This window comes from Rhinopithecus roxellana, chromosome 13 (genome assembly GCF_007565055.1).
Source record: "Rhinopithecus roxellana isolate Shanxi Qingling chromosome 13, ASM756505v1, whole genome shotgun sequence".
Lineage (NCBI taxonomy): Eukaryota > Metazoa > Chordata > Mammalia > Primates > Cercopithecidae > Rhinopithecus > Rhinopithecus roxellana.
This window is the reverse complement of record NC_044561.1, coordinates 81,737,562-81,762,556: the sequence shown is the minus strand read 5'-3', so window position 1 is coordinate 81,762,556 and position 24,995 is coordinate 81,737,562.

Sequence of the window (24,995 nt, the reverse complement as noted above, 5' to 3'; positions counted from 1 at the left end):
TATTAATGACCATCTTTTATCAATATGGACAGCCACAGTGTTTAAAAATATATCTAACTCATTATTCATGTACAAAAATGTGTATTGTGGAGGAAATGATTGTAAATTCTTCATGTATATTGACTTCTGTGGAAGACTGCTGTTTGCCTAGCACAATCTCTTCTTTCCTTCTTTCTATAATATTAATAGAAGCTTAGTTTTATTTAGGACAAACATATTATCCACTAAAAGGCCACATTTTCCAGTGTCACAGCTAGGTGACTAGGCCATGTGACTAGGTTTTGGCCAATGAGTTTAAAGCAGAAGTGTTATATGGTATTTCTTGAAGAGTGGAGGCACATCTTTATTCCTTACTTCTCCAGCTACTTTGGAATGTGGATGTGGGCAGCTAGGTCTCCAACTGCTATCTTGGGTCATGAGAAAAAGGGTCATTCTAGAGATGGTAGAACAGACAACTTCAGAGAGCCAGGTTTCTGATGACTTTGCAGAGGTGCCTTGCCAGTCCTGAACTGTATGCCTCCACATTTATTTTGCAAGAGAGAAAAATAATTTCTATCTTATATAAGTATATTATTCAGGGTTCTCCAGAGAAACAGACCAATAGGAAACACACACACACACCACACATTTCCTGTTGGTTATAGGATATGTACATTTGTCCCTTAGTATCCACAGGAGATTGGTTCCTGGACCTCCCATGGGTAACAAAATATGTAGATGCTCAAGTCCCTGATATGAAATGGCATAGCATTTGCATGTAACCTATGTATATCCTATTTACCTCTTCCTACCTAACTTTTTTTTTTTTTTTAGATGCTGTTGTCCAGACTGGAGTGCAGTGGCATAATCTCGGCTCACTGCAACCTCCGTCTCCCGAGTTCAAGCGATCTTCTTGCCTTAGCTTCCCAAGTAGCTGGGACTACAGGCATGCACCACCACACCTAGCTAATTTTTGTATTTTTAGTACAGAAGGGTTTTCACTATGTTGGCCAGGCTTGTCTTGAGCTCCTGACCTCAGGTGATCCGCCCCCCTTGGCCTCCCAGAGTGCTGGGATTACAGACATGAGCCACTGTGTCTGGCCCCTTCCCCATATACTTTAAATCATCTTTAGATTACTTATAGTACCTAATACAATGTAAATGCTATGTAAATAATTGCTAACTGTATTGTTTAGGGCATAATGACAAGGAAAAAATGTCTGTACATGTTCGGTAGAGATGCAGTTTTTTTTTGCAAAGTTTTTAATCTGAAGTTGAAGCTACAGGTGCTGAGGGCTGACTATATACAAATACACATACATCTATATATAAAGAGAGGGAGAGAGAGAGAGAAAGAGAGATTATAGAAATTGGTTCATGATTATGGAGGCTAAGAAGTGATTTAGCCTCATGATTTGTCATCTTCAAGCTGGAGAATCAGGAAAGCTGGTAGATAATTCAGTCCGAGTCCAGAGGTGTAAGTCCTGGTCCACATCTGATGACCGGAGAACTGGGAGTGCCAATGTTGGAGAGCAGGAGAAAATGGATGTTCCAGCTCAAATAGAAGCAGATTCACCCTTCTCCACCCTTTTGTTCTATCCAGTCCTGCAACAAATACCATGATGCTCACCCATACTGGTGAGAGGAATTTTCCTTACTCAGCCTACCGATTGAAATGCTAATATTTTCCAGGAACACCCTCACAAACATGCCCAGGCCAGAAATAATGTTTTACCAGCTATCTGGGCATCCCTTATCCCAGTCAAGTTGACGCATACAATTAAGCATCACAAAATGCTACTGTCATTTAGGGTTTTCTCTCAGTCCCAGACAAACCTAATCCTTATTACTATGCTTTCATATTGCTTCTGAGCTTCCGCAGCAGCAGCAGCAGCAGCAGCAGCAGCAAATCATCTCATGGCACCTATTTCAGTCCCTGGCAAATGTGGGCTTGGTGCAGCATAAGAGAGCACTATTAGTACAGAGTCAGTGTTCTTACATTCAGTGACACTGAGTATGAATTTCAAATGGTGGTATAGGAAACGAATTAACCCATTCTGTTTTCTTTCTGGCCACTTGATAAATGATGTCCCTGTTTTGGCCCTGCCATTACCTTTGGAGGTATTTATGAGGCCCAGTGCCTTTATAATAGCCTATCAGTCTCCTGTTTTCAAATTAGTCCAATTTTTCACCTCAGTGCTTATTTAGGAAATGTCCTACTGGATCTGCCATTCCTAGCAACCCCAGGAGCTAAGAGATGACAAATTCCTGGGTTTGGTTCTTTCTTTCTCACTCTCTCATCCTCCCTTTCTCCTCCTTTCCTCCTTCCATCCTTTCCTTTTTTCTTTTATCTTTCTTTCCTCTCCCCTCCCTCCCTTCTTCCCTCCTTCCCTCCCTCCCTCCCTTCCTTCCTTCTTCCTTCGTCTAACATACAGTGCATAATTTTAAGTGTATAGCTCCGCAAACTATATATATTTACGAACATTCACATATGTAAACACCCATGTATAACCACCATTCCATTCCAGACAGGGTACATTTTCTGTCTGGCATGGAATGGAAACTTACCCTAGAAGGTTCTCTTAGGTTCCTCCCGAGTTCATAAATACTTCCACCAGAGTAAATGACTATTCTGACTTTTATCCTCATAGATTACTCTTTGCCTGTTTCTAAGCTTTATATAAATGGAATCATACAATGTATGTTCTTTTATGTCTGTCTTTTTTCATTCAACGTAATGATTTTGAGATTAATCCATGTTGTTTCTTATATCAAAAAATTAAAGAGAAGAAAAATCAGTGAATTGGAAGCTAAAAGGATTTCACTCAGATGTCGAACAGAGATAGAAAGCGACTTTAAAATCATTTCATATGTGAAACACATCTATATGGAAAGATTAGTTGAGATACAGATGATAGACTAAATGACTCCAGCAGTCATCTAATAGGGAATACAGAAGTGAATGGAGGTCATGGAAGAGGAACGTTTAGAGGGGTGATAGCTTACAGTTTTCCAGAATTTGAGTAAAGCCACATGTCCTCAAGTCAGAATGGCACTTTCAACTCCAGAAAAGATAAAGAAAAATAAATCATCTAGACCCATCACAATGAGGTCATGGAAGAGCAAGGATGAACCAACAATCCTAAAGTGCACTGAGGTTCTAACTCCAGAGTGATAGAGATATTTTAGATCTTCATTAGGAGGGAGTTACATAGATGTAGATATTTATCAAAACATATCCAATTATGTATTTAAGATCTATGCATTTCATTGGATACAATTTTATCTTACTTTTTAAAGGGTGTTGAGGGCAGGGTTGAGGGAATCCCCTGCTTCCCACTCAGAACTGTGGCTCAACTGAGCAGAGTTCTTATTGCTACAATAAATGTCAAGGACAACAGAGCAATATCTTCAAGATGTTGAGGGAAAAATAACTGTTTACCTATTTTTCAAGAATGAAGGCGAAATAAAAATATTTTTAGCCATACAAATATTATTTTCAGATTGTCTCTTAAATAACATTTTTTTAAAGATACACTTGAGTAAATTTTAAAAAAAGATACCAGCTGGGCGCAGTGGCTCATGTCTGCAATCCCAGCACTTTGGGAGGCTGAGGCGGGCAAATCACGAGGTCAGGAGTTCTAGACCAGCCTGGCCAATATGGTGAAACCCTGTCTCTACTAATAATACAAAAATTAGCCAGATGTGGTGGCACACGCCTGTAGTCCCAGCTACTCGGGAGGCTGTGGCAGAATAATCACTTGAATCCAGGAGGCGGAGGTTGCAGTGTGCTGAGACTGTGCCACTACACTCCAGCCTGGGTGACAGAGTGATACTCTGTCTCCAAAAAAAAAAAAAAAAAAAAAAAGATATCACAGTATCACAGGAGATTATCGGCTATCAGAAACAAAAGTGACTCTGTCAATTGGAAAAGTATATTGGTAAAATTATTTATTGACTGTAAAACTAAAAAAAGAGAAACCTCTTTTGGGGTATAAGAAAGGTAAAACTCAAATTCTAAATAATAACAATATGAGGAAGGGAGTGTTGAGTAGTATTCAATGGGTAAAATATGCTAAAGTCATTGTGGTCTGTAGGGAATGAGACATATTGAATAACTGTTGAAGAAAACTGGACAGAAATTGTGCATGGTAATATTTGAAAGGCTACCATTAAAAGAATAAAGCTTTTGGCCAGGTGTGGTGGCTCACATCTGTAATCCCAGCACTTTGGGAGGCCAAGGCAGGTGGATCACTTGAGGTCAGGAGTTCAAGACCAGCCTGGCCAACACAGTGAAACCCTGTCTCTACTTTAAAAATACAGAAATTAGCCGGTCATGGTGGTGCACACCTGTATTCCCAGCTACTCGGGAGGCTGAGGCACAAAAATCCTTTGAACCCGGGAGGTGGAGGCTGCAGTGAGCCAAGATCATGCCGCTGCACTCCAGCCTGGGCAACACAGCGAGACTCTGTCTCAAAATAAATAAATAAATAAATAAATAAATAAATAAAGCTTTCAAGTGAGCAGAGGATCAAAGGAGGGAATAGGTAAAGTGTTACAAATACAACAAAAGGCAGAAAAGAAGAAAAGCAAAGGTAAACATAAGAGGATGGTAAATATAAAATAGAAGGCGGTAGATATCAGTTCAAATATTTTAGTAATCCTAATACATAAATCAAGATGAACAAGGAAAAAGGCTTACCATGCAAATATTGATCAAAAGAAAGCTCATGTGGCAATAATGTCAAAAACATTAAAGTGAAAAACATAAATAGGGATGATGATAAAAGTTATATTCTACAACAAGGAAATAAAATTCAGGAACTATATGTTCCTAACAACATGGCCTTGAAATAAAGCAAAAACTGACAAAGTTACAAAGAGAAATTTACAACCAGAAATTTTAGTGGGGGACTTCTGATGTTCATGTCATGCCTAAAAAGACCCTCCCCTCTGCCCAGTTATCAAGAGTTATGTTCATGCTTCCTTTGAACACCTTTACTTTAGTTGCACAGTCATCATGGATTATTTAGATTCTCTTGAGGAAGGAAAGTGCTTCATTCTCACCCTGGACCTGCAGTTGTGATGTGGTTGTTCTTGGCTACTGGTGTCAGTTCTTTACCATTTGGCCTCCAGTTTGCATCTGCATGGTATTGAGCAGTGTAGATGAGTCATCTGACTCTCTTGTCACCTTGGACAAGAACAGCTTCCTTTCCTTTGCTTCCTGTCAGAACACCCTCCAAGGAGTTATACTGCTATGGTTTGAATGTGTCCCTTCCAAAATTCAGATGTTGCTAATGTGATAGTATTAAGTATTTGGGGCTTTAAGGGATCATTAGGCCATGAGGGCTTTTTCTTCCTCAATGGGATTAAGGCCCTTATAAAATAGGCTTCATGCAGCATTCAGCTAACTTGCTCTCTTACCCATCTACCTTCTGCCATATGAAGATGCAGCAAGAAGGCCCTCATCAGATACAAAATTCTGATGTCTTGATTTTGGAATTCCCAGTCTCCAGAACTGTGAGAAAATAAATTTCTATTTTTTTTAAATTACCAAGTTTCAGGTATTCTGTTATAGCAGCACAAAATGGACTAAGGCAATTTATTCCAGCACTATGACCTTTCCAATCAACCACCGCCCAGATCTGCTGTATGGATCAAAGTTTTCAATATAGATATTTTCATAGTTAATCCTTTCCCCCCATATTTTACAAGTGTTTAATGGTAAATTTACTTATATTTGGTTCAAGGTTTCTTTCTTTTTTGTTTTTGGTTTGTCAATGACTTTATGAAAGTACTGGAGAATTTGTTGTAACTAGGATGCCTCCATACCCATAAGTCCGTGATTCAGGGTCCTGGCAACTAATAACATTGTAATTTTTTCAAGGGGTTGAGATAGTTAAAGATGTATGTGTGAGTATGCACGTGCTGTGTGTATACCTTTATCTTCTAACATGATTTGACTATGGAGTAACAATTCATGATTTTTCTTCTCCCTGATTACTCTATGCAAGTTGAAGTACTCTAGTATGCTACCATATAAGGTGTATATGATATGTGATTACATTTACATAAAACATCCACATAAAACAGATCCAGAAAGTTCAGAGAACACCAAAGAGGATAAATGCCACAAAACTACACCAAAGTGTATTGTTTTCAAACTACCGAAAATCAAAGATAAAGAAAAAAATCCCAAAAGAACCCAGAAGGAAAAAAATACCTTTCCTCCAGAGTAGCATAGATAAAATTACATTTGATTTCTCCTCGGAAACCATGCAAGCAAGAAGAGTATGTAGTGAATTAATTAAAACACTGAGAGAAAAAAAGGACACCAACCTAGAATTCTGTGCCTTGAGAAATTATCCTTCCAAAGTGAAAGAGAAGGACTTTCTCAGATAAACAGAAATTGAGGGAATTTGTTGCCAGTAGACCTGCTTTACAAGAAATATTAAAAGGAATTCTTCAGAGAGAAAGAAAATGATATAGGTCAGAAATTCAGATCTACATTGAGAAAAGAAGTACATTGAAGAAGGAATAAGTGAAGGTAAAGAAACTTGTTTTTCTCATTCTTAGCAACAGGTAACAGTTCAAAATAATAATAGCAATAATGTATTCAACTGTGTATGCCTATATATGTCTATATGTATACACACACACGTATATGCTTATGTGTAAGTGAAATGAACTACAGCAATGATGAAAGGGATGGAAGGATAGAATCAGGTTTTTTTATTTTTCAGACAGGTTATCACTCTGTCACCTGGGCTGGAGTGCAGTGGCTCAGTCATAGCTCACTACAGCCTCAATTTCCTGGGCTCAAGTGATCCTTCTGCCCCAGCCTCCCAAGTAGCTGGGACTACAGGTGTATGCCACCTTGCCCAGCTAATTTTTTAATTTTTTCTTGCAGAGACAGGGTCTTGTCATGTTGCTCAAGCTGGTCTTGAACTGCTGGCCTCAAGTGATTCTCCCACCTTGGTCTCCCTAAATGCTAGGCTTACAGGTGTGTGTCACCGTGCCTGGCTAGGATTATTTGGTTATTATGAGGCATTCACACTATCCTTGAAGTGGTGTAGTATTATTTGAAAGTGGAATTGGATTAGTTGTAAATGCATATTGCAAACTCTAGGGCAACCAAGAACAAAGTAAAACAAGTACAAGTGATATGTCAAGAAAGGAGGAAAAAATGGAATTACATAAAATGCTCAATTAAAAGAAAAGGCAGAAAAAAAGTGGAAGACAAAAATGGAAGCAAAGAACAAGGACACTAGTCAGGATTCTCCAGAGAAACAGAACAAATAGGATGTATAGATACATAGATAGACAAATAGCTAGCTAGCTAGCTAAGATTGATTATGAAAATTAGCTCATGTGATTATAGAGGCTGAGAAGTCCCATGATACATCATTTGCAAACTGGAAGATCAGATAAACTGGTAAAGTAATTCAATCTGAGTCCAAAGGTCTGAGAAGCTGGTGTTCCACTGGTGGAAGCCCTGGAGTCCAAAGGCCAGAGAACCTAGAGTTCTAATGTTCAAGTACAGGAGAAGATGGGTGTCCTGGTTCCAGAAGAGAAAGCAAATTCTCTTTTCCTGTGCCTTTGTATTCTATCTGGGCCCTCAACGAATTGGATGGCACCAGCCAGCATTGGTGAGGGCAGATCTTCCTTAATTCACTGATTTAAATGCCCTTCTCTTCTGGAAACATCCTCAGAGACATACACAGAAATAATGATTTGCCAATTATCTGGGTATCCCTTAGATCAGTCAACTTGACACCTAAAATTAGCCATCACAGACAACAATTGAAACAGCAACAAATTTAGTAGATATGAATCCAACTGTATCAGCAATCTCTGAACATCAGTGGTCTAAATGCACCAATTAAAAGAGTGTATCATAAAACAAGAATCAACTATGTATTGTCTTCAGGAAATGCACCTTAAATATGAAGGCAGATGGATTAAAAATAAGTGGATGGAGAAAGATATATTATGCTAATATTAATCAAAAGAAAAGTAGGGCTATGGAGGTGCTATGGAAGAGGAAAAATTAAAAAATAAAAATAAAAAAATAAAAAATAAAGTGAGAGTAGCTATACTAATTTTAGACAGAGACCTCAGAGCAAGGCATGTTATCAGGGATAAAGAGGAGCATTACAAAATGATAAAGGCGTCAATTCTACAAGAATACATAACAATCCTTAACTTACATGCACCTACCAACTGAGCATCAAAATATACAAGGCAAAAACTTATAGAATTTCAAGGAGAAATAGAGGAACCCATTAACGTAGATGGAGACTCCAATACCCATATATAGGAATGGACAGATCCAGCAGACAGAAAATCAACAAGGACACAGTTGAACTTAACAACATTGTTAATCAACTGAATATAATGGACATCTATAGACTACTTCATTCAACAACAGCAGGATATACATTCTTCTCAAACTCACATGGAACATTAAAGATAGATCGTATACTAAGCCATAAAACACACCATATAGTAGATTGCTCCCCAGCTCTTTAGTAATTAGAAGTAAAAGTTGCACATAGAGTAAGGTGGCAATTCGGAAATATATTTTAATCCATAATTTAGAGATAGAGTTTGTTTTAGTTCTTTGACAAAAAGAAGATAAGCAAGATGAACTGTATTTGGGGACAATAGTTTCTTGTTGGCACATAAAAAATACACTTCCTTCTTTAGGACCTTTAATTTTTCAAATACTTTTGAATTTTATTATATGTATGACTTATTTTTGTTTTAATCAGTCACAAATTTATTTTGGAAGTAGGTGATATTTTAAAACCTAAGCAAATCCAGCAATTCCACTCCTAGGTATATATACAACTGAAAAGTATACATCTGTTTAACAATATACACAAACTAGAATGTTTATAAAAACAATATTCGACCAAGCATGGTCGAATCCCAGCACTTTGGGAGGCCAAAGCATGTGGATTGCTTGAGCCCAGGAGTTCGAGGCCAGCCTGGGCAATATGGCGAAACCCCATTTCTACAAGCAACAAAAAGTTAGCCAGGTGTGAGGCACGTGCCTGTAGTTCCAGCAACTCAGGAGGCTGAGGTGGGAGGATCGCTTGAGGCCTGGAGGTTGAGGCTGCAGTGAACCAAGACCACGCTACTGCCACTGCACTCCAGCCTGGGTGACAGAGCAAGACTCTGTGGCTGGGTGCGGTGGCTCACCCCTCTAATCCCAGCACTTTGGGAGGCTGAGGCGGATGGGTCACGAGGTCAGGAGATCGAGACTACCCTGGCTAACGCGGTGAAAACCCGTCTCTACTGAAAATAGAAAAAATTAACTGGGTGTGGTGGTGGGCACCTGTAGTCCCAGCTACTCAGGAGACTGAGGCAGGAGAATGGCGTGAACCCGGGAGGCGGAGCTTGCAGTGAGCCGAGACAGCACCACTGCACTCCAGCCTGAGCGACAAGCGAGACTCTGTCTCAAAAACAAACAAACAAAAAAACACCCAAAAGACAATATTCATAGTAGTCTTATGCTACAGCAAGAAATATGTATTTGGTTATTCTACTACAAAGACACATGCACACGTATGTTTATTGCGGCACTATTCACAATAGCAAAGACTTGGAATCAACCCAAATGTCCATCTGTGACAGACTGGATTAAGAAAATGTGGCACATATACACCATGGAATACTATGCAGCCATAAAAAAGGATGAGTTTGTGTCCTTTGTAGGGACATGGATGCAGCTGGAAACCATCATTCTTAGCAAACTATCACAAGAACAGAAAACCAAACACCGCATGTTCTCACTCATAGGTGGGAACTGAACAATGAGGAAACTTGGACTCGGGAAGGGGAACATCACACATTGGGGCCTATCATGGGGAGGGGGGAGGGGGGAGGAATTGCATTGGGGAGTTATACATGATATAAATGATGACCTGATGGGTGCTGACGAGTTGATGTGTGCAGCACACCAAAATGGCACAAGTATACATATGTAACAAACCTGCACGTTATGCTCATGTACCCTAGAACTTAAAGTATAATAATAATAATAAAAAAAAACAATAAACAGCAGGCATATACAATAAAAAAAAAAAGAAAAAAAAAAAACAAGAACTTAATAAAAAAAAAAAAAAGAAATATGTATTTGGTCTTTGTCCTTAGTTCCTGACACAGAGCTTCTACAAACTTTGAACTTTTCTGTGTGATACAGGTGGTAGGATTATCTTCTGTTATTCATAACACGCCCCTTTCAACCATAACTAAGTTTATGATTGACATAAAGTGATTTTTGGTAGGAGCCCTAGACAGCTTCATGATGACGGCTGGTTGCCAGAGCAACCAGCCATATGATTACCGAATTGGAACTTTCAGCTGCACCCCCAGACTTCTGGGGAGGGAATAGGAGCTGGAGATTAAGGTCCATCACCAAAGGCCAATGACTTAATCTTATCTATGTAATGAAGCCTCTATAGAACCCCCTAAACAACAGGATTTGGAGAGCTTCCAGGTTGGTGAACACACTGAAGTGCTGGTAGGTTGGTGTGTCTGGAGAGGGCATGGAATCTCCATGTACCTGCTTCTTTCATACCTTGCCCTATGCATCTCTTCCATTTGGCTGTTCTTGAGTTGTATCCTTTATAATAAGCTGATAGTAGTAAGTAAGGTGATTTCCTGAGTACTGTGAGTTCTGGCAAATTATTGAACCTGAAAAGGGTTGGGTGTTCTGGGAACCCTCAACTTTGTAGCCAAGTCAGACAGAAGCACGGGTAGCCTGGGCACATAATACTTGTGACTGGCATCTGAAGTAAGGACAGTCTTCTGGGACTGAGTGCTTAAACCTGCAGAATCCGACACTAATACTCTAAGTAGTGTCAGAATTGAATTGTAGGACACCCAGTTGGTGCCAGAGAATTGGAGAACTGATTGGTGGTATGACAAGAGCCAACACATTTGGTGTCAGTAGTGTTGTGAGTAAAAGTAGTTCAGAAGCCCCAAACTGGAATCTACCTAAATGCCCATCTACAGTAAACTGGGTAAATAAATTGTACTATATTCACATAAGGAATTTAGCAATGAGAATGCCATAAATGACAACTACATGGAATTATACAGGAGAATCTCATAATTACAATCTTGAATTTCAGCTAGACACAAGAAAATATATACTGTATAATTCCATTTATATAAAGTATAAACCCCAGCAAGATGAATCTATGCTGTTAGAGGTCCGATAGTGGTTACTCTCGGGTGGGTAGTGACTGAGAGGAGGCACAGTATAGGGGCTTCTGGAGGTGCTGGGAATGTTCTGTTTCAGGCAAGGGTGTCCAGTCTTTTTGGCTTCCCTGGGCCACATTGAAAGAAGAAGAATTATCTTGGACTACACATAAAATACACTAACAATAGCTGATGAACCAAAAAATAAAAATTTTAAAAAACCAGCAAAAAAATCTCAGAATATTTTAAGAAAGTTTATGAATTTGTATTGGGCTGCATTCAAAGCCATCCTGGGCCGCATGCAGCCCTTGGGCTACGGGTTGGACAAGCTTGATCTAGAAGCTGGTTTCGTAGGTGTGCTCACTTTGTGAAAAATGCATCAAGCCATATATTTCTTCTTCTTCTTCTTCTTCTTCTTCTTCTTCTTCTTCTTCTTCTTCTTCTTCTTCTTCTTCTTCTTCTTCTTCTTCTTCTTCTTCTTATTATTATTATTATTATTATTATTATTTGAGATGGAATCTCACTGTTGTCGCCCAGGCTGAAGTACAGTGGTGCGGTCTCGGCTCACTGCAAGCTCCGCCTCCCGGGTTCATGCCATTCTCCTGCCTCAGCCTCCTGAGTAGCTGGGATTACAGGCACCCACCACCATGCCCGGCTAATTTTTTGCATTTTTAGTAAAGACGGGGTTTCACCGTGTTTAGCCAGGATGGTCTCCATCTCCTGACCTTGTGATCCACCCGCCTCAGCCTCCCAAAGTGCTGGGATTACAGGCGTGAACCACCGCGCCCTGCCCGCCATATACTTATTATATATGTCCTTTCTGTGTGTGAATATTAAACTTTTAAAAAGTTAAGAGAGAAATAAATAAGCACCTCTTTGTTCTTTGTCTTCATCCTTCAAGGATCATCCTCCCCTTTAATACTGGTAATAATGTCCGAAATCCCATCTTCAGCAGAAAGTCCTTATCTTTCATCAGTTTCTTTAATATCAAATTCCTAGGAATTCCCAAAAATGCTGTCAAGTTCTACAAATGCATCTTGGTGGACTTGATGCTGCTTGCATGGGACTTCAACATCCTTCCCTCTGACTATCTCATCACTGTTTCACCATTTGCAGCAATTCTGCTAGGGATGCTTTGTCTCAAAGGATGAACCCAAAGCAATGCATTTCTTTCCCAAAGAAACACAATTAACTCAAAATTCTTGCAAATATTTCCGAAGGAGATAAAAGGAAGATTTAAATGGAATATTTGATACTACTATTCCTCTGGTCTATTGGGCTATATGTTCCTCATACAGGATTTTCTCCTGCGGCTAACGCTGATGACTCACACATTTCATCCTCTGAAATGGGGATCCCTTTCACTTTATCTTTCCTCTTTGTGTCTAGGGTACCAAGTCTCAGGAAACAGAAGGAGATCATATTGATTTGGTCTGTTAGACTTAGTGCAGGAGTCCAAATCAGTGATTTCCCACAAATTTTATATCACAGTATTATTCATCTTCTCTGTTATTATGTAGCTTAACAAATTACCCCCAATTTCAGTGGTTCACAAAAGCAAATATTTGTTTTTCTTGCCCCATATCTGTGAGTCAGCTGCAATGGCCTTGCTCTAGGTTATAGGTCTTTGTCTTTCATTCTGGGACCTGCAGTGGAGGATCAATTGTTACCCTGGATGCACTCTTTTTTAAAAATTATTTTTATACTTTAAGTTCTAGGGTACATGTGCACAACGTGCAGGTTTCTTACATATGTATACATGTGCCATGTTGGTGTGCTGCACCAGTTAACTCGTCATTTACATTAGGTATATCTCCTAATGCTATTCCTCCCCTCTTCCCCCACCCCATGACAGACCCCGGTGTGTGATGTTCCCCACGCTGTGTCCAAGTGTTCTCATTGTTCAGTTCCCACCCATGAGTGAGAACACGTGATGTTTGATTTTCTGTCCTTGTGATAGTTTGCTCAGAATGATGGTTTCTAGCTTCATCCATGTCCCTACAAAGGACATGAACTCATCCTTTTTTATGACTGTATAGTATTCCATGGTGTATATGTGCCACATTTTCTTAATCCAGTCTATCATTGATGGACATTTGGGTTGGTTCCAAGTCTTTGCTATTGTGAATAGTGCTGCAGTAAACATATGTGTGCATGTGTCTTAATAGCAGCATGATTTATAATCCTTTGGGTGTATGCCCAGTAATGGGAAGGCTGGGTCAAATGGTATTTTTTGTTCTAGTTCCTTGAGGAATTGCCACACTGTCTTCCACAATGGTAGAACTAGTTTACAGTCCCACCAACAATGTAAACGCATTCCTATTTCTCCACATCCTCTCCAGCACCTGTTGTTTCCTGACTTTTTAATGATTGCCATTCTAACTGGTGTGAGATGGTATCTCATTGTGGTTTTGATTTGCATTTCTCTGATGGCCAGTGATGATGAGCATTTTTTCATGTGTCTGTTGGCTGCATAAATGCCTTCTTTTGAGAAGTGTCTGTTCATATCCTTTGCCCACTTTTTGATGGGGTTGTTTGATTTTTTTTCTTGTAAATTTGTTTAAGTTCTTTGTAGATTCTGGATATTAGCCCTTTGTCAGATGTGTAGATTGTAAAAATTTTCTCCCATTCTGTAGGTTGACTGTTCACTCTGATGGTAGTTCCCTTTGCTGTGCAGAAGCTCTTTAGTTTAATTAGATCCCATTTGTCAATTTTGGCTTTTGTTGCCATTGCTTTTGGTGTTTTAGTCATGAAGTCCTTGCCCATGCCTATGGCCTGAATGGTATTGCCTAGGTTTTCTTCTAGGGTTTTTATGGTTTTAGGTCTAACATTTAAGTCTTTAATCCATCTTGAATTAATTTTTGTGTAAGGTGTAAGGAAGGGATCCAGTTTCAGCTTTCTACATATGGCTAGCCAGTTTTCCCAGCACCATTTATTAAACAGGGAATCCTTTCCCCATTTCTTGTTTTTTGGGTTTGTCAAAGATCAGATGGTTGTAGATGTGTGGTATTATTTCCAAGAGCTCTTTTCTGTTCCATTGGTCTATATCTCTGTTTTGGCACCAGTGCCATGCTGTTTTGGTTACTGTAGCCTTGTAGTATAGTTTGAAGTCAGGTAGCATGATACCTCCAACTTTATTCTTTTGGCTTAGGGTTGTCTTGTCAATGCGGGCTCTTTTTTTGTTCCGTATGAACTTTAAAGTAGTTTTTTTCCAATTCTGTGAAGAAAGTCATTGGTAGCTTGATGGGGATGGCATTGAATCTATAAATTACAGTATGGCCATTTTCACAATATTGTTTCTTTCTATCCATGAGCATGGAATGTTCTTCCATATGTTTGTGTCCTCTTATTTCTTTGAGCAGTGGTTTGTAGTTCTCCTTGAAGAGGTCCTTCACATCCCTTGTAAGTTGGATTTCTAGGTATTTTATCCTCTTTGAAGCAATTGTGAATGGTAGTTAACTCATGACTTGGCTCTCTGCTTGTCTGTTGTTGGTGTATAGGAATGATTGTGATTTTTGCACATTGATTTTGTATCCTGAGACTTTGCTGAAGTTGCTTATCAGCTTAAGGAGATTTTGGGCTGAGACGATGGGATTTTCTAAATATACAATCATGTCATCTGCAAACAGGGACAATTTGACTTCCTCTTTTCCTAATTGAATACCCTTTATTTCTTTCTCTTGCCTGATTCCCTGGCCAGAACTTCCAACAGTATGTTGAATAGGAGTGGTGAGAGAGGGCATCCTTGTCTTGTGCCAGTTTTCAAAGGGAATGCTTCCAGTTTTTGCCCATTCAGTATGATATTGGCTGTGGGTTTATCATAAAGACCTCATATTATTATGAGATACGTCCCATCAATACCCAGTTTATTGAGAGTTTTTAGCATGAAGCGCTGTTGAATTTTGTTGAAGGCCTTTTCTGCATCTATTGAGATAATCATGTGGTTTTTGTCTTTGGTTCTGATTAGGTGATGGATTACGTTTATTGATTTGTGTGTGTTGAACCAGCATTGCATCCCAGGGATGAAGCCAACTTGATCATGGTGGATAAGCTTTTTGATGTGCTGCTGGATTTGGTTTGCTGGTACCTTATTGAGGATTTTTGCATCGATGTGCATCAAGGATATTGGTCTGAAATTCTCCTTTTTTGTTTTGTCTCTACCAGGCTTTGGTATCAGGATGATGTTGGCATCATAAAATGAATTAGGGAGGATTCCCTCTTTTTCTATTGATTGGAATAGTTTCAGAAGGAATGGTACCAGCTCCTCCTTGTACCTCTGGTAGAATTCGGCTGTGAATCCATCTGGTCCTGGACTTTTTTTGGTTGGTAGGCTATTAATTATTGCCTCAATTTCAGAACCTATTATTGGTCTATTCAGGGATTCAACTTCTTCCTGGTTTAGTCTTGGGAGGGTGTATGTGTCCAGGAATTTATCTATTTCTTCTAGATTTTCTAGTTTATTTGCGTAGAGGTGTTTATAGTATTCTCTGATGGTAGTTTGCATTTCTGTGGGATCAGTGGTTATATCCCTTTATCATTTTTTATTGCATCTATTTGATTCTTCTCTCTTTTCTTCTTTATTAGTCTTGCTAGTGGTCTATCAATTTTGTTGATCTTTTCAAAAAACCAGCTCCTGGTTTCATTGATGTTTTGAAGGATTTTTTTGTGTCTCTATCTCCTTCAGTTCTGCTCTGATCTTAGTTATTTCTTGCCTTCTGCTAGCTTTTGAATGTGTTTGCTCTTCCTTCTCTAGTTCTTTTAATTGTGATGTTAGAGTGTCAATTTTAGATCTTTCCTGCTTTCTCTTATGGGCATTTAGTGCTATAAATTTCCCTCTACACACTGCTTTAAATGTGTCCCAGAGATTCTGAGATGTTGTGTCTTTCTTCTCATTGGTTTCAAAGAACGTCTTTATTTCTGCTTTCATTTTGTTATGTACCCAGTAGTCATTCAGGAGCAAGTTGTTCAGTTTCCATGTAGTTGAGCAGTTTTGAGTTAGTTTCTTAATCCTGAGTTCTAGTTTGATTGCACTGTGGTCTAAGAGACAGTTCGTTACAATTTCTGTTCTTTTGCATTTGCTGAGGAGTGCTTTATTTGCAACTGTTTGGTCAATTTTGGAATAAGAGTGATGTGGTGCTGAGAAGAATGTGTATTCTGTTGGTTTTGGGTGGAGAGTTCTGTAGATGTCTATTTGGTCTGCTTGGTGCAGAGCTGAGTTCAACTCCTGGATATCCTTGTTAACTTTCTGTCTCGTTGAACAGTCTAATGTTGACAGTGGGGTGTTAATGGACACACTCTCTTATGGCAATGGGTAGGAGTTCAAAAGTACTGGCAAAAATTCCAATATTTTTAAAAATGTCTGCTTGGACATTTAAAATGTCTGTCACTTCTGCCTATATCCCATTGGCAAAAGCAAGTCATATAGCCAAGACTAACATCAATGAAAAAGGGAAGAGACTTGTCCTATGGGGAAAGAGGGGAGAGTGAATATTTGTTGAACAGTAATAAAATCTAACACATACACCCTATATGGTACTGTACAGTGTTACCTAATGTGTGAGCCAAAGATACAGAAACATAAGAATCATTCCACTTTGGGAAGTATAGTAAACTGAGAACTTCCTGAGGGATCCTTCTACTGTGGAAGAATTAGACCTTTGCTGGACTTAAGTATGTAAGGAAAATCTCCAATGGGGGTGGGGAGGAGTAGCAAAAATAAAAGTAAGCCGAAACCGGAGTGGAGAACAATAAGCCAGGCATGCACACACACAAAGGTCATTATCAGCATTTCCAGGGTTAAAGGCTGTGTGTGTGTGTGTGTGTGTGTGTGTGTGTGTGTGAGTCTGAGAGATAAAGTCTAAGAGGAGAGCTGGGGATATAGAAAGCAAATTCAAAGCTCCAGGATTAAGCTGGCAACCTTTGAATGGTGATAGAAGTGATCCCAGGTCATTAGTACCCCTGAATCTTTGTAGAATCGCTTACAAATCCACTCTGGAGAAAAGACTCTTCGATTTAGACTTTGAAGTTTTCTATACACCAAAGGTCCAAACATGAGCTCAAAATCAAAGATTACAGAACACACACACACACAAAGTTTATGTGTGTGGAATGAGAGCAGAAACAACAAAAAAACAGATTAAGACCCCCAGGACTTCAGACATTGGAACTTCACCTATAGAATATAGAATAACAATGTATGGAAGACGGAATCACAAAAATGAAGAATCAGTAAGAGACTAAAAAGTGATAAAGTGGATTTAAAAAGAACCAATTAGAACTTTAAGAAATAAAAAATATAGTTGTCTCCCATCCAAGTACTAACCCGGCCTGACCCTGCTTAGCTTCCTAGATCAGATGAATTTGGGTGCATTCAGGGTGGTATGGCTGTAGACAAAATATAGTTGTTAAAAAAGTTATTGGGTGAGTTAAATGGAAGACTACACAATTATGACAGAGTTGAAGAAATTTCCCAAAATGCAGCACAGAGAAATAAAGTGATAGAACAAAGGGACAACAGAATTTTAAAATGGGCAAAGGATTTGAATAGACATTACTCCAAAGAAGATACACAAATGACCAATAAGCACATGAAAAGATGCTAACATCACTGGCCATTAGGGAAGTGCAAATTAAAACCAAAACCAGGTGCCATTCTACATCCACTAAGTGGGCCTTTAAAAAATGAAGTGAGTGTTAGCAAAGATGTGGAGAAACTGGAACCCTTGTGCATTGCTGGTGGAAATGTAAAATGGTGCAGCTACTGTGGAAAAAAGCATGGTAGTTCCTCAAAAAATTAAAAGTTACCATGTGATCCAGCATCCTACCTCTAGATATAGACCCAAAAGAATTGCAAAGAAGTACTCAAACAAATACTTGTACATGAATGTTCATAGCAGCACTGTCAACGATAGCCAAATGAAACAACCCAAATGTTCAACTAATGACTAAATCAACAAAATGTAGTATATATAGCCAACAGAATATTATTCAACCATAAAAAGGGATGATGAACTGATTCATGCTACACTATGGATGAACCTCAAAAACATTAAACTAAGTGAAAGAAGTTATACATAAAAGGTCACATATTGTGTGATTCCATTTATATGAAATATCTAGAATTAGTGAATCCATAGAGATAGAAAGCAGACTAGTGGGCTAGGAGGGAGAGTGAGAAGTAGGGATTGAATATTTAATGGATATGGGCTTTCCTTTTGGAGTGGTGAAAATATCTTGGAACTAGAAGGAGGTGGTGGTTGTATAAACATTGCAAATGTGCTAACTACCACTGAATTGTAAAACTTTAAAATGGTTAATTTTGTTATATGAATTTTATTTCGATAAAAAATATAAAAGGTGATGCAGCAAGAGGCTGGACTGTGAGGGAAATGTTGACTTGAGGAGTCAATGGGTCCTTCAGGGACATACATTCTATAGCGTCAGAAATAGGAAATCTGAATTTCTAGAGCAGGATTTAGGCTTCAGAGGTATAGGACTGAGTTACCCTTGCATGGATGGCCATAAGTATATATAAAGAAAATATGAACCAGAGTATGGAGCCATGAAAGATAAAATGAGAAGGTGTAACAGGTATCTAGTCAGAATTCCAGAAGAGATAATACAAAGAATGAGAGATAATATTTGAAGAAATTGTGCCTAAGAATTTTCTGAAACTGATGAAGGATATTAATCTACAAGCATAGAAAATGAAACTTTTGGCTGGGTGCAGTAGCTCATGCCTATAATCCCAGCACTGTCGGATTATCCACCGAGGTGGGCAGATCACGAGGTCAGGAGTTCAAGAGCAGCTTGGCCAACATGGTGAAACCCTGTCTCTACTAAAAATACGAAAATTAGCCAGGCATGGTGGTGTGCACCTGTAATCCCAGCTACTTGGGAGGCTGAGGCAGGAGAATCTCTTGAACCCAGGAGGCAGAAGTTGCAGTGAGCCCAAATTGCACCACTGCACTCCAACCTGGATGACAGAATGAGACTCCATCTAAAACACACACACACACACACACACAAAGAAAAAAAAACTTTTGCATACTAAGATAAATAAAAGGAAAAACATACTTAAATTATAGTGGAGCCGCAGAATCCTGAAGACCAAGAGAAGACCAAAAGTTAGATCACCAACAAAGTAATGGCGGAGTTACAGCAGATTTCACATCAGCAATGGAAGCTAGAAGAAAGAAAGTACCAACCTAGAATTCTACACCCAGCAAAAATATTCTTTAAGAATGGACATGAAATAAAGACACATTCACACAAAAACAAAACCAGACAGTCATCAATAAATTTCTTTCTTTTTTTAATTTTTTGAGATGGAGTCTCACTCTGTCGCCTAGGGTGGAGTGCAGTGGTGTGATCTCGGCTCACTGCAAGCTCCGCCTCCCAGGTTCATGCCATTCTCCTGCCTCAGCCTCCTGAGTAGCTGGGACTACAGGTGCCCGCCACCACGCCAGGCTAATTTTTTGTATTTTTAGTAGAGACAGGGTTTCACCATGTTAGCCAAGATGGTCTCAATCTCCTAACCTGGTGATCTCACCCACCCGCCTCAGCCTCCCAAAGTGCTGGGATTACAGGTGTGAGCCACCGTGCCCGGCCAATAAATTTCTAAAACATATTCTTTGTCTTTCAAAAAGCTGTATTTATTCAATTTAAATGACAGCCTTTATTCTGAAATTATATTCTTCCTAATTTTAGGGGCTAAAATATGTTTTCTTTTATGTAATGATGCTGATAGCAGATGGGTTTTTTTTTATTTATTTTTATTTTTTTATTTTGTGTCCTTAGCTGGCAAAATTAAAGCCAGCAACTAAGGCCCCAACTTTTTTTTTAATACAAATCTACTGGTGCTTAAATCTCAGAGCTTAGGAACCACAGCCTATGTAAAGGCCAATCTTGCATATTTCACAGTATTGAATTCTTTCTTGGTGAGTTCTCCATACAAGTTATGAAGCAGGATAAAACTCAGTCTTGTATTAAGTCAGTGTAAATATGGCCTTAATTTCAATCACCAAAGAAATGTATTTGTGTTGTACACCATGGTTGCAGCATATTTTATTAAAACTAATTATATTAGTACCTACCTATAGAGTATCAATTTAAAAATTGTAATGCCATTTCTATGATGTCATTACTTTTATAGGACTAGCCTGTGTCACATATGTGAGCATTATTGGTTCAATGCAGAAACAAAGAAGGCTGGTTGTCCAAGCAGACCACTTTTCTGGGTCAGGGTTTCAGTGGTACCATAGATGGGTGCCAGTCTCAATGTACACTTTGGCCCATTTATCTTTATAAATCATACCATATAGCTTCAATATTTATATACATTTAAACTGAGAAGAAATATGCATTACAAGAAAGCATAGTTTAGTGGGCTTCATGTGTCAGAAATAACTCCCTATTTCATCATTATTTTTATGTCATTAGCTACCCTTGATAAAGAACAATTCCATATAAATGTACAAACTGGAACATAATTTTGTAAGACCTTAAAGAGATATTTGTAAATTGCAGTATATCCACTTGTAAACAAATCAAATCAATTAATCGCCATTTCTTCAAAGTGTCAAAAACAAAAGAATAACTAGACATTACTTTTTATAATCAGCTTCAGAGAAAATACAGGAATAATGATCAATGCATTTTGGAGCAGATAAAACTGCTGGTTTTATGTTTGAGTCTATCATTCTGTGATTTGCTATAATAGTATTCCTTCCTATTAGCTGTTCTTGACAATATTAGTTCTATATTCATTCGATATGAGCATTTATATTAAACTTCAAAATTACCTCTGGTAGTATCCAGAATATATGTCAGAGACCCCTAAAAGCAATTTCTGTTTTCCTCTTAATTAAGATAACATTTGGTCAAACGACAGCTTCAGATTTTCAAGACCAGTAGGGTGCCTTGCAGTGAACATGCATAGGCTGGAGCATCTGGCCAAATTACAATGTAGTTATCAATGCTTAATTATTCTTGGTTTTCTTCAGATAGCGAGCCCATGTAGATTTGTTCATATCCATGGTATTTTAAAATAAATCCAAGAAGGCAGGATTGAGATTATGGAGCCCAGAAGAGCATGAATCAGGTATCCATTGGTTTGGGATTTGCAGGCCTCCTGTTATAATTGCAGATTTCACAACCGTCTCCAAAGAGGGCTTATCCAAAGTTGGCTTTCTGATTTTAGCCAGTTTTGTAGCCACGAAGTATGGCAGGACACTGCACAAAGATGCCCTTGCTGCTCTACTCCTCAGGGAGGCACCGAGAGAAGTAATCTACAAAAGTCTTGGTTGTGGAATGCATGGTCAACAGTGGGACAGGGAACATGCCATTGCCAGATGAGAGGTTCAGAATGGCTCCTTTAGATCTTTCCACCAAAGCATATAAGAAGGAAAATGAAACTAGAAGAAATGTCAGAGCTAGAAGAAGGAAAGATGAGCAAAGAATTTAGTAAGCATGGTATATCTAAAGTTTGCTCTACATAAAATACAAAAGTTCTAATCTGTGGGGCCTGTCTTAGTTCAGGTTCTTCTCCGAGCAGACCCTAAGACAAATATTTAGGTACAAACCCTTCATTTTGGAAATGATGCCAGGAAGCATCAATAGGGGAGTGAAGCGTCTTAGTCTTGAGATAGGAAGCCAACAATGTGTGTAAGAACTGTCCACTGAAGCTGCTGGTGACTTCCAGGCTCAACTGGGGAGATACAGCAGGTCACTCAATAGTATCTGTGGTAGGACTGGAATTCAAAATGTGTAACACTGAAATATTAAACAAAGTAGGGTTTCAGTTGAGAAGTGAGTGATCAGAGTTAAATGTTTTAAAGTATTATTCAAGAAAAATATTAAGATTTAGGCTGTTATAACAAAGTACCATAGACTGGATAGTTTATAAACAACAGAAATTTATTTCTCACTTTTCTAAAGGCTGGAAGGTTAAGAGTACAGGGCCAGCATGGCCAGGTTTTGGTGGGGACTCACTTCTGGATTGCAGACAGCTTACTTTTGGTTGTACCTAACATGGTAGAGAGCAGAGAGAAGGAGAGAGAGCCTTCTTGTGTCTTTTTATAAGGGGACTAATCCTATTCACCTAATCACCTCTCAAAGTCCCCACTTCCTAACAGCATCACTCTGGGAGTTAGATCTCAACATATAAGTTTCAGAGAGACACACAAACATTTGGTCCAGTGGCCGGGCGTGGTGGCTCAAGCCTGTAATCCCAGCACTTTGGGAGGCCGAGACGGGCGGATCATGAGGTCAGGAGATTGAGACCATCCTGGCTAACACGGTGAAACCCCGTCTCTACTAAAAAATACAAAAAACTAGCCGGGCGTGGTGGCGGGCGCCTGTAATCCCAGCTACTCAGGAGGCTGAGGCAGGAGAATGGCATGAACCCAGGAGGCGGAGCTTGCAGTGAGCTGAGATCCAGCCACTGCACTCCAGCCTGGGCGACAGAGCAAGACTCCGTCTCAAAAAAAAAAAAAAAAAAACATTTGGTCCATAACAGAAAGGAAGCCAAGAGAAGGTGCATAAATGAGCAAGTAACTGCTTACTGTTGACAACAGGGCTCAACCCCACTGGGAATCCTCTGAAAATCTGTGTGTAGCACATTTTAGAATTTTCTTACCAAAGAGTGATGAAGTTGGGGCTTATGTACTAACTGCTGTTTCATATTGGCTGAGAATTGCCTTTTGGTGTCAGCTTTTCTGGCCTGCAGAATACGCTCCTGCAATCAGTGAAAACCCTCAGAAGAGATATGCAGGTGCTTGAGACAGGCAGCCATCAATGTGTGTAAGAACTGTCCACTGAAGCGGCTAGTGACTTCCAGGCTCGACTGGGGAGATATGGCAGGGCACTCAAAAGTGTCTGTGGCAGGACTGGAATCCAAAATTAATAGCACTAAAATATTAAACATCAGCAGGTCTTCATTTGAGAAATGGAGAGTTAAATGTTCTACAGTATTAAAGGAGAAATGTTGGGCCGGGCGCGGTGGCTCACGCCTGTAATCCCAGCACTTTGGGAGGCTGAGGCGGGCGGATCACAAGGTCAGGAGATCGAGACCACGGTGAAACCCCATCTCTACTAAAAAACACAAAAAATTAGCCGGGCGCGGTGGCGGGCGCCTGTAGTCCCAGCTACTAGGGAGGCTGAGGCAGGAGAATGGCGTGAACCCAGGAGGCAGAGCTTGCAGTGAGCCGAGATCGCGCCACTGCACTCCAGCCTGGTGGACAGAGTGAGACTCTGTCTCAAAAAAATAAAATAAATAAATAAATAAATAAATAAAGTAAAGGAGAAATGTTAAGATATTAGTATAAGACTTTATTAAAGTAGATGTGCAAGGTAAAATTTCCAAGTTTCCACTAAAAAATAGAAATAGATTGTATAACTTCTAAATCAGTTAAGAGGGGCAGAGGAAAAGGTACAAAAAGAAAAACAAATAATAAAGAGAAGTATCAGATTGACCTGGGTGCAGGTTACAGGTGATAAGTAGAGCAATAAGAGATAAACTGGGGAGGTGGAGCCTAGGCATACACACTTTTCACAAGCTCCTCAGTGATTCTTATACATCCTTTAGTTTAGGAACCACTTGAATATAGCCAGAGCAACATTCTCAATGACTTCCTGGAAAATTTTCATGGGAAATAAACATGTGGCAGAAGCAGTCTTTGGTTTCAAAAAGTACCTCATTGTGGCAGCTTTAAAATGCAGCTGCAAATTCTTTAAACCTCTTCATCAAGAGTTGTGACTTAGTCTGCTTGTGTTGCTATTAAAAAATATCTGAGACTGGGTAATTTATAAAGAACAGAAATTTATTTCTCACAGTTTGGGAGGCTGGGAAGCCCAAGACCAAGGCACCAGCAGATTTGGTGTCTGGTGAGAGCCCTGTTTCTGTTTCCAAGATGGTGCTGTGTTGCTGTATCCTCTCGAGTGGATGAATGCTGTGTCCTTGTGAGGTGGAAGAGTGGAAGAATGCATAGCCATTCCTCAAGCCCTTTTATAAGGGTCAGAATCTCATCCACAAGAGCTCTGCCCACATGACTAAACCTTCTAAAGGCTCCGCTTCTTAATACTATCACATTGGATTTTAGGCTCCAACGTATACGTTTTGGGGGACATATTAAGAATTAACAAGTGGGACCTATCTTCTCCCTTTAAATCTGAGTGGACTGCTTTGACCAACAGCGTGTGGCAGAAGAATTACATTGTGACCAAGACCAAGTCATAAAAAGTCATAAAGCTTTTGTCTTTTCCTTAGGGAATCTTGGCTTTTGGAACTCTAAGATGCCCAGGTAAGAAGTTCAGTTACTCTAAGACCACCATGCTGGCAAGGGCACATGTAGTCGTCTGGTTGATAGTCCATGACAGTCTGAGCTGAGCCCACTTTTAGCTTTCCCAGCCCGGGGACCACACATGGGAATGAAGAAGCCTTCTTGGAGGGGATTCCTCTAGCACTCTGGCTCTAGCCTCCAGCTTAGATTATCTGAGGACCCAGACACTGATAATCAAAGATAAACTGTCTCTACTCTGCCCTGCCTGAATTCCTGGCCTGCACAATCTGTGCACAGAATCAAATGGTGTTTTATGCCACAAAAAGTTGGTGATTTGTTAAGCATCAATATATAGCCAGAACACCTGAATTAAAAATCAGTCAACCATACAAAGAATGTCACTGTGCTGCTGTACCTCCATGCCTCCAAACCCAAACCCAAAAGCTACTGGTGCCCCTGTGCGTATGAGAGAAAGTGAAGGGATCTGAGTCAATGCAGTGGAGATGAAAAGAAGGCCAAGAA